At 46.8% G+C, this 11,005-nt stretch overlaps 1 protein-coding gene across 17 annotated transcripts in view; it reads left to right on the top strand.

Annotated features, from left to right (window-relative positions):
• The first annotated feature begins 223 nt into the window (after window positions 1–223).
• Zfp717 (zinc finger protein 717) overlaps window positions 224–11,005 on the top strand; it is a 35,788-nt gene continuing 25,006 nt past the window's right edge. For 4 of the 17 annotated variants that reach the window (NM_001433393.1, NM_001433397.1, NM_001433404.1 and 1 more), the window contains 6 exon segments: window positions 224–337; window positions 1,286–1,349; window positions 3,098–3,192; window positions 7,320–7,461; window positions 8,122–8,172; window positions 8,872–8,968. The gene's annotated coding sequence lies outside the window, so the exon portion shown is untranslated. 17 annotated transcript variants of the gene reach the window in all.

Below are 11,005 nucleotides of genomic sequence, written 5' to 3'. Positions count from 1 at the left end.
TTGAGGATCGAGAAGTTGTCTTTTTTTTTTTTTAAACGGTGGGAATAAAGTTTGGCGTCTTGCTTTATCCACTCATGGATTGGTGCCAGCTTCTGTCAGTCAGGGTCTGAGCCGGATGAGAACTGAAGCCCTGTCCAATCGAAGGCGCCGGGGTGAGAACCGTGCAATCAGGCGAACAGACAAAGGTAAGGGGGCGGGCTTTCACGGTCCTGCTAAGGCCTTTGTCTGTGACGTACCAGCATACCACCATCTTGGAATCTGGAACCGGGGACTCTGTCGGTACCGGGACGGGTCTGCGCGGCGCAGCGAGGACGCGGGGTGTCTGGACTCCGCCATGGTGAGCGCAGCGACCCCGCGGAGCCGGTACCAGCGGCTGCAGAGTCCCCAAGCCCGAGCCCTCCGTCCCCCAGCTGTGGGGTGGGGGCTGGGCATCCCGGGCGTCCTGTTGCGAGTTGCGAGGGTACTCGAGTCCCGCCACCGCGCTCCCCGCAGCTCCTGCCTGGCTAGGACCACGTTGGACACTGGGGCGCACGCAGGTCACGGTCCTTAGACCGAAGCCCCCCGGGGTTTGGGGCTTGCAGCACATTCTTGGAACCAGCTGTTCTGAAAGGACTTGTGTCAGCTGGACAGTGCCAGCAACCGACCACCGGGTTACCTGGCCACAGTGACTCATTGCCCCAGAATTTTCCTGGACCTGCATCTCTCTGCACGACCCAATCCCACCACCTTACGCCCTGTATGCCCTTTGCTTTGTGGCTTGTTTCTGAATTTCAGGATCGTTCTGAAGGACTAGCTGTACCGATTTTAGACGCATATTCCTTGATTTCTCACCTCTTCCCCTCAAGGCATTTATTTTCTTGGATCCCGTTCTCTAGGGTATGGGTTGGAATCTGAGTACCCACCTATTCTCTGGGTATTACCTTACCCTTCTCGGTGATGGATCCTAGGGAATGCTTACTAAGGAAGTGCTCTGTCATGAGCCCGGCCCCCACAGGACAGCAATATCAATGCTGCGGACTGAGAATCTAGGTGTCTAGGTTCTTCCCAGAGGCAGAAAGGAATTGAAGGCTCAGGGACTAAGGAAGTAGGGAAAGGTAAACCTTTCTCCTCTGAAGAGCTGAAAAGAAGCATCTCTTGAAGTAGAAAGCAGTCTGGCAGGAAGACGGGAGGGGGTTGGTCTCCAGGTCAGGGAGACCTTGAAGTGGTCTTTGGGCTTGTCATGTTATTGGGGCCCAGGGTCTTTATTTCTGTTGATCCCTTCTCCCTACATTCGTTTCCTCTCTAGCCCTGGCAGCCTTCATCTGGATGGAGATAACACGGAAAGATGCCCAGGTTGATGGATGGCCATGGTAGGAACACCGCCTGCCTGCCTGTCATACCTCTCTGTCTCTGTCTGTCTCTGTCTCTCTTCCTCTGTCTCTGTCCCTGTCCCTCCCTCCCTCCTTCCCTCCCTCCTTTGAGGCAGGGCTTCTCACACTGTAGCCCAGGCTGCCCACAGCTATGGCAGTCCTACCCCAGCGCCCTGAGCACCAGAATCTCTGCTTCCCTGTCCCCTTTTCTCTCCCCACCCGTTTCCGTTCCTTGTGGCATTCTCTGCAATCCTGATAGTGGGTGTGAAGACTAGGCTGGAAAGCGACTTACTCACTGGCCCTTACTCAGGCCGATGGGCTGTGGGCTTCCAGAACAGCTCTGTGCAGAGGCTCACCCCTTCCCTGTCTTCTGTTACATGTCCCCTCAGTGCCTGTTGAGGAGAAAGAGGAGAGGGCTTTTAGGCCTGGGTACATATCTCACCTTCAAGTCAAACATAGTGCTAGAGTCCTGTAATCCCAGTACTTGGGAGGCTGTGGCAGGAGCAGAGATCCTGAGGTTGAGACCAGTTTAGGCTACAGACTGAGTTCAAGGCCATCCTGGGTAATCTAGTTAAGCCATCTTAAGAAAAATCAACAGGGAATCAGTTTACTGGTAGAGTGTGCTTGGCAGCTGCGCAGGACCCTCAGTTCCAGCCCCAGTCACCTCTCTGAGACCATCTGGGTTCATAGAGTGGCAGTACTGTCCTCTTGAATAATGAGATAATGTTATCTCCTAATTCCCAGTGTAGTGGGTCCACAGCAAGGCCAAAATGGGGAATTTCTCTGAGAGACCCATGCTGCTTAGAGCCAATAGCCCTCCCTGCTGAGACCCTCAGACCTAAGTAGAGATGGGATAGGGGCTCTGGTAACTAAACTAAAAAGTAAGTTGAGGCCAGGGAATGGTTCTTAGTGGGAATGACTTCCTCAGTGCCTGTCATTAGGCAGTCAGGGTAGTCAGTGGATTGGCCCTCATAGAAATCAGAAGTTGGAGTTGGGGATTTAGCTCAGTGGTAGAGCGCTTGCCTAGCAAGTGCAAGGCCCTAGGTTCGGTCCCCAGCTCCGAAAAAAAGAAAAAAAAAAAAAAAAAAAGAAATCAGAAGTTGGTGTCTGCTAGACTCAAAGAGACTTCCAAAGGGATGGGTGATGCAGTGTTTGCCAGTCTCCCTCCAGATTCTGAGGATGAGGAACTAAAGGGACTTTAGAAGGGATGTAATCCTGAGAAAGGGTGTGATGGAGGAAATGAGGGCCTTAGAGAGACCAGGGCCTGAGGGTGGAGGTGAGGGTCTGAGGGAGGAGGCCAGGGTCTGAGGGTGGAGGTGAGGGTCTGAGGGAGGAGGCCGAGGGAGGAGGCCAAGGCCCGAGGAAGGAGGCCAGGGTATGAGGGAGAGGATGCCTCAATCTGAGAAAGTGTTGAGGGAAAGCTTTGAGGACTAGGCAACTGAAAGAGAGATCTGGTCCTGGAGACCAGTTCTGAGGAGGTGTGAAAAGTGAAAGCATGGCCTGTGGAAAGGCAGACTGGATAGAAAGGAGAAACATTGAGGGGGTGTGGGAAGAGGAAGGAAGCCCTCCCTCTGCAGAACCCGCGTCCGTCCTGTCCCCCGTGTCTCCCCCCACCCCCCACCAGGATCCCTTCCTCTGTCAGCTGAACCTCAAGTAGAATAAGACTGTAAAGGCAGCCCTGTCAGCTGAACCTCAAGTAGAATAAGACTGTAAAGTTGCCAATGCAGGTAATCTCGATTGTCTTGCAGATGTAGACTTGCGTTTTCCTGGGAAATCCTCAGGACATAGTACTTCCAGAAAGTCCGAGGGAGGGAAGAACTCCGTTCCCTGGAAGCTGGAAATGGTGAGTTTGTGGTCAGGCTTCCACCTCCAGGGGAGGGAAATATATAACCTGCATAGTTGGGCTAATCAGGTCCCCAATGTCTGTGCAACTTGAATATGGGGTACAGTCCTCCACCGTCTCTTGACTGTCAAGGCGGAAAGGCTGTTGTGGTTGTGGTTTCCAGAGCGTTCAGTCAGTGGTTACCTGATCGTGTCACACCATCTCTGTGGTGAGGAGAAACATAGGGCTTGGTTGCCTACCTCACTGAAGCCAGGAACTGTGTGTTGATGGGGGCTGGGGGTATATGTGTGAAAGCTGGTTACCTCACTGCGGCCAGCAAGCAGGAAGGGGGGTGGTGAGGACCCCCCAATAGTCCTCCTAGTGTCCCTAGTGACCTTATTTTCTGATACTGGGCTCTGTCCAAAGACAGTTCAATGATTATTGACCAAGACTGTTGCACCTGGATTTTGGAGTGTCATTCAGATCCACAGTATAACCCTGAGTGCACGTGCTTTTGCTTTGGGGCCGCTCATTCTGTTCCACTGTGGCCATGACGCTGACTGCTGTGGCCCTGCTGTGTTGGTTACTGTGGTCCTCTAGTGTGGAGGCAGATGTTACAAGGATGTTTGGTTGTTGTTGGTGGTGGTTTTTGAGACAGGCCTCACCATGTGGTCCTAGGTAGCTTGGAGCTTGCTCTGTGGGGCAGATTGGGCTGAAACTCACAGAGATCCACCTGAGCGCTGGGATTAAAGGCATGCATCACCACGCCTAGCTCAAGTGTGTTCTTAACCAAATTATGTTGGCAGTGTGGGTCTTAATGCATACATATGTTTAGTAGACTGTCTAGGACAGCATTTGGGATAATTATTGTTTCCATTAAGATGAGTATTGAATCTTTAAATCTCTGAGCAATGTGGATTTCTACAATTTTTACAATCTGTGAACCTCCCCCAACCCCACCAACCTCGTGTGTGTGTGTGTGTGTGTGTGTGTGTGTGTGTGTGTGTGTCACTGTGTGTCCAGGATAGCCTTGAAGTATAGTCTAGGCTGGCCTCAAAGGACTAGAAGTCCTCCTCTCTGGGGTCCCCACTCACATGAAGGTTGTGTCCTCTGACCTTGAGTTTCAGGATAGTGGACTTTGATTCTTCAGCTAGTAAATTGTAAAGTTACATGGGAGATACAGCTCAGCAGTGAAAGCTTACTCAACATGTGCAGGGTATAGGTCAAGCCCCCCAGTACTGCAAGACATAGATAGGTAGATAGGTAGATAGGTAGATAGGTAGATAGGTAGATAGATAGATAGATAGATAGATAGATAGATAGATAGATAGATGATAGATAGATGATTGATAGATTGATAGATGATATAGATAGGTAGATAGATAGATGAGATAGATGATAGATATAGATAGATAGATTGATAGATTGGTAAGATAGATAGATAGATAGATAGATAGATAGATAGATAGATGGATGATGGATGGATGATAGATTGAATCTTCTGCTCCATAAGATGTGAATAAATAGATAAATTGAAGCTACACAAGAGATTTTGAGAATAATTTAGTAGTTATTGTGAGTGGGATTTTATTCTGAATTAAAGTATTGACAACATTGTATTAGTTTTTAGAGATAGGGTCTCGTGTAACCCAGGCTAGCTTTGGACTTACTGTGTAGCTGAGGAGAACCTTGAACTTTATTTATTTTTGCATCCCAACTGGAGTTTTCCCTTCCTTCTCTCCTCCCCACCCTTCCCCCATACCCCCCCCCTCCATTTCTCTTCAGAAAAGGGCAGGCCTCCCATGGATACCAACCAAACACAGAAAATCAAGTTTCCGTAAGACCAGGTGCTTCCTCTCCTTTTAAGGCTGGATGAAGCAATCCAGTAGGAAGAAAAGGTGCTGAAGGCAGGCAGAAGAGTCAGAGACAGCCCCAGCCCTCCATTAGGAGTCCCACAGGAAGACCTGCTGCACAACTCTGACATGTGTGCAGAAGGCCCAGGACTTTGAGTTTATAATCCCCCTGCCTCCACCTCTGCACTGCCAGGACTATTCACGGACACCCCTGTTCTCAGCTTTTTGGGCAGCTAGGGAGCAAATCCAGGATCCCATGCCTGGGAGGCAAGTCCTACTCTCCTACATTTTCAGCCCAGGAACTTTATTATTGACTCATACATCGTCTACATATGTTGCTGTTTCAACATTGTGTTCTTTAACATGAATTATTTCATCCATTCCCCCTTTCTGTGAAGTCTTTTCCCCCCCTTTTAAAAATTGTATTTTATGGGGTTGGGGATTTAGCTCAGTGGTAGAGCGCTTGCCTAGCAAGCGCAAGGCCCTGGGTTCGGTCCTCAGCTCCAAAAAAAAAAAAAAAAAAAAAATGTTATTTTATTTATTTAATTTGATGTGTCTGTGTCACAGGGCACGGAGGTCAGAGGAAGACTCCACTATGAGTTCCAGGAATTGATCTTAGGTCATCAGGCTTGGGGCAAATGCCATTACCCCCGGATCCTTGTTCTCACAGGGAGTCCTTTGGCCTACAAATGAAAACATTTTCAAAGTCTCACTTTTGATTTGGGGATCCTCCGTTCACTGCCCCTGTATCCTGGCTGAGCCTTCTCAGCAGGGTACCACGAGAGCAGGACAGTGCCAGTGTCATCTTTGTCTTGTGCAGACCTTAAAGTACTTTCAGGATTTGCCATTCATAGAGTTGTAGGCTGTGGCTGTATTGCACCTAACCATTTTTGTGTGTGCGTATGTTCTTGGTCTATATTTATTGAGGAAAAAAATTTAAGATGAGGTATTAAAGTTTGTAAATGCCTTCAGGAATCCGTTTTGGTCTTTGTGTATCTTCTTACTGTTTACTGTGTCTTACACTTGTGAAATTTCATTTGGGGAATGTTACACCCCTGCTGTGAATCACATGATCATATATATATATATATAAGCTATATATTAAGACAGTGTCTCATGCAGCCCAGGCTGCCATCAGACTTGTCATTTGGACAAGGGCAGTGCAGAGCCACGGATCCTTATGTATCTACTTCCCGAGTGCCGAGATTATAGGTGTGCTCCACTGTGCGCTGTGTGTGTAGTGCCTTAGTGTACTGTTGCTGTGAACAGACACCATGACCACAGCAACTCTTATAAAGGACACATTTAACTGAGGCTGGCTCACAGTTCAGAGGTTCAGTCCATTATCACCATGGTAGGAAGCATGGCAGCCTGCAGGCAGACAGGGTACTGGGGAAGGAGCAAAGAATTCTACATCTGGATCAGCAGACAGCGGGAAGAGAGAGTCACACTGAGCCCAGCTTGAAGCCTCAAAGCCCACACTTTCCTCCAACATGACCACACCTACTGCAATAAGGACACGCCTTCTAATAGTCCCTCTCCCTATGAGCCTATGGTGACCATTTTCATTCAAAACACCACATATAGTTTGTAATGTTTATGTGCTGGTGTGTGTGTGTGTGTGTGTGTGTGTGTGTGTGTGTGTGTTTCTGAGATAGGGTTTCTCTGTGTAGCCCTGGCCATCTTGGAACTCACTCTGTAGACCATGCTGGCCTCATACTCAGATCCCCCTGTCTCGGCTTCCCAAGTGCTGGGATCAAAGGCGTGCACCACCACAGCCCAACTTGTTGAGCATTTTTAATGACAACTTTTTCCCATTAATTTATTTCTTGGAGAGATGCAGTGTGTGCCATGGTGAACATGTTGAGCTCAGAAGATGAATTGCAGGAGTTGGTACCTTGGGGGTTCACCTCAGGTCATCAGATTTGGTGGCAAATGCCTTTCTCCCCCAAGCCATCTCAACCGCCTGTTGAGAGCTTTTTCATGTATGTTTAACAATGGTATTGACTCTGCTTTGACTACAGAAAGTTGTGCCCATGCCTAATTTTATTTATTTTTGGGGGGTTTGTTTTTCTGTTTTGTTTTGTTTTGTCTTTTTAGATAAGGTCTTACTCTGAAGCATAGGCTAGCCTGAACCTCACCTGTGTTGCCCGGTTGGATCTTGAACTTGCAGACGCTTGCCTCATCCTCGAGAGGCTTGGGATTACTGCCATGTGTCCCTGCATCCCACAGTATGGAACCTCACCAATGCCCCAAGGTTTCAGGCTCTATATCTGTCTCTTCCTCCCTCTCCAGGATCTTGGGTAGCCCAGGTTGGCCTGAAACACGTGATAGAGCTTCCTGAATGTCAGCACTAGACCCACCACTCTGGCCTGGAGACAAGAAAGACTTCACTCTTTGACCAGACTGGGCCTGATCCCAGTCCTGCTTGGAGCAGGTACGTACGCATCACAGCATTCAGCTAAATCTCTCCTGACCACCAGCAGTCGCCTGGGCATCCCTGCCTCCAGTGCGTTCTACTCTGGCCACAGCACGTTTACTCTGACATGCAGGGGAGCCCCGGGGCCTCCAGGTTAGAACTGGTGCTTTGTTTTAAGAAGTGCAGTGTAGCTCAGGCAGCATTGTGGAGCCTGTGTTTTTCCCTTTGTTGTTGTCTTTTGAAATTGTCTCGTGTAGCCCAGGCTAGTCTTAAGCTTACTCTATGTAGTTTTCTTTTCTTTTTTTTTTTTTTTTTGGTTCTTTTTTTCGGAGCTGGGGACCGAACCCAGGGCCTTGAGCTTCCTAGGCAAGCGCTCTACCACTGAGCTAAATCCCCAACCCCTCTATGTAGTTTTAAAACATCATAATTCTGGCCCTAAGGTTCTAGCTGGGAAATTGGCGGGGCCTCTACTGGATTTCTCTCATTAGGGCCTCTGGGCTAACCTCTTGAAGTTATAGACGTTTCTAACAACGAATTTTGTTTGTTTCAATGTCTGTGAAAGAATCACTCAGATCCACTTAGGGTCCATTGAGTTTCTTGAGTTCCTCTGTGTGTGTCTTTCCTATGTTGCTAAAATTCCCTCATCAAAACTATATTTGTATGTGTTTTCTCTTCTAGACCATACTTCTAGTGTCTGCTTCCTTAATGTTCACCACTGTATATCAAAAGGTCAGTTATTCCTTATAATTTCCCATTTCCTCATCTGCCTGAGTTATTTAAAAGTGAAGCCATTGTGCTTTGGGTTTTCTCTTCCCCTTCTCAGCCATGGATTCTTTGGTTTTTACTCTTTTTTTCTTCTTTGTTTAAGTTGCTTTGCGTGTTGTTTTTCCTGAATGGTCTAGAAGTTGCTACGTATGCCAGAGTGACCTTGAGATCTACCTGCCTTTTCCTTCCATTTGGTGGAAATAAACTTCCTCTGTCACCGAGCCTGGCTTTGTTTCCCTTTTTTTTTCTTTTTTAACTGAGCTCTTTACATGCAAAGTTTCTGACAGGGTCTTGCCACTTTCCCTGTGTCCCACGTGTCCTAATGGAGTTCTGTCTCTAATTTGGTTATATTTTCTCTTTTATTATCTATTATCTTAAATATCCTCCAAATATTTATTTTGGGTTATTTATCATGCATTTAATGCCACTCGAGGGTGAAATTCCAGCCAATGAACAATGTGCGTGTAAATACTATCTTAAGAAAGTTTCTGGGGTAGAGGCCCTGGGTTTGGTCCCCAGTTCCGGAAAAAAAAAAAAAAAAAAAAAAAGAAAGTTTCTGATCCATTTGTGATAGGGTGGTCTTTGGAGTGGACCCCGTCACCATTCATCAGAGGGCCTCACTTAGCACATGAGCAAAACTGATCTGTTATTTCCCATTTGCAGGACACTGCAAGACTAAACCAGAGTTCATCTTTGAACGGGGGCTTCGATTCAGGCCATGGACCACAGCCGAAGCCTCAATTCGATGCGTGCCCAGTCGGTGAGTGGGTATGGGGCAAGGGCTATCCACACAAAGAGAGCTCATCATATAGTGGTTGTGTTGAGCTCTTTTTATACCCAAACTCTTTCCTGCAGATAGCTAGTCCTGTGGTGAAAACATGTGTTTTATGCAGTTTCTGAAAGGGTTCCATGTTAACATATCCCTAAGTTTCTGCTGTTGAAGTATATTTTCTTAGATTTATCAAAATCTCAATACTATGTGCTACTTAGATCCAGTGGTTCTCAACCTATGGTCATGACCCCTTTGGGGGTCAAATGACCCTTTCGCAGGGGTCACCTGACTGACACCACTGAAAACATAGATATTACATTATGATCCATAACAGTGCCAAAATTACAGTTATGAAGTAGCAATGAAAATAACGCTGTGGTTGGGGGCCACCACAACGTGAGGAACTGGGTTAAAGGTCATACCATTAGGAAGGTTGAGAACCAACTGGTAGAGTTGGTTTTCTTGGTTAGTCAGTGATCTCTAAATTCTCAGTCTTCCTTCTTTTTTAAATTCGGCATTTGCTGACACGTTCTTCAACACTTGCTCTTGATCCCTAATGAGTCTGTGTAACTGTGTTGATGATACCAACACTAATACCCAGACAGCTCTTAATGTCGTCTTGCGTTCAGTGTATGTAAAGTGACTCAAAGATACAAGGATTATGACATAGAGCTCAGAGAGTGCTCATAGGAAGAGGACAAAAGTCAGTCTGGGACTGGAGAGATGGCTCAGTGGTTAAGAGCACTGACTGCTCTTCCAGAGGTCCTGAATTCAAATCCTAGCAACCACATGGTGGCTCACAACCATCTGTAATGGGATCTGATGCCCTCTTCTGGTGTGTCTGAAGACAATGACTGTGTACTCATAGAAATAAAACAAATAAACCTTAGAAAAGAAAGGAAGGTAGGTTTATTTAAAAAAAAAAGAAAAGAAAAAGTAGGGGTTGGGGATTTAGCTCAGTGGTAGAGCGCTTGCCTAGAAAGCGCAAGGCCGTGGGTTCGGTCCCCAGCTCCAAAAAAAAAGAAAAAAGAAAAAAAAAAAAGAAAGAAAAGAAAAAGTAAACCAAACCCACAGTTAGGGAATTGTTTGTTCATTTTATTTAAATTTGATGTGATTCTGTAACAAATTTGGCACATTGTACTTGTCTCAGGGGTGGTGATGCTTTTAATATTTTCACTGTTCATAAAGTGAATGCCAGGATTGAGGCCAGCCATGAAAATCAAGAGAAAGATTTGTGGCGACTGGGAATCAGTAAAGCAGTAGGTCAAGTGAAGACATGGTTGGCACAGGTGAAACAGTTACCGTGAGCTCTCAAACTGCCTTCAGAGCTGAGCACAGAGGAGGAAGCCCTTCAGGGATGTGGGCCTCTCCACAGTGTGTCTGGTGAGATGCAGGCTGAGAAGAGCCAGGTTTTATTCTTTTTAAAAGCACAGTGGGGGGGCTGGGGATTTAGCTCAGTGGTAGAGCGCTTACCTAGGAAGCGCAAGGCCCTGGGTTCCGTCCCCAGCTCCGAAAAAAAGAACCAAAAAAAAAAAAAAAAAAAAAAAAGAGTTCATATGCCAGAGGCCTCCAGTAGAGTCGATCAGGGCTGGAAGTCCTTTTATTAAGAAGCACTTAATGCCCAAAACATGAAAAATGTAAAGAGCAAGTCACTAAAGTTAATGTGTGGGATAATGTTCTATTCTAAGATGCATGGTAAGTTCACACCTGAGAGAGATAGTGTAAATACAGTTATTCTGAGGAATCTTTCTTTTTTTTTTTTTTAAAGATTTGTTTATTTAATTTATATGAGTACACTGTAGTTGTTTTCAGACACCAGAAGAGGGCGTCGGATCCCATTACAGATGGTTGTCAGCCACCATGTGGTTGCTGGGAATTGAACTCAGGACCTCTGGGAGAGCAGTCAGTGCTCTTAACCGCTGAGCCATCTCTCCAGCCCGAGGAATCTTTCAATAAGTAACCGTGCTTCAGAAGGCATTAGGATCTATGTGTTAGGAAATGGCCCAGTGAGGATAAGTGATTTTA

This window comes from Rattus norvegicus, chromosome 8 (assembly GCF_021556685.1).
Source record: "Rattus norvegicus strain SHRSP/BbbUtx chromosome 8, alternate assembly SHRSP_T2T, whole genome shotgun sequence".
In the NCBI taxonomy this organism is placed as follows: Eukaryota; Metazoa; Chordata; class Mammalia; order Rodentia; family Muridae; genus Rattus; species Rattus norvegicus.
Note: the sequence above shows the minus strand (reverse complement) of the source record. Positions and strands in the feature narration are given on the sequence as shown.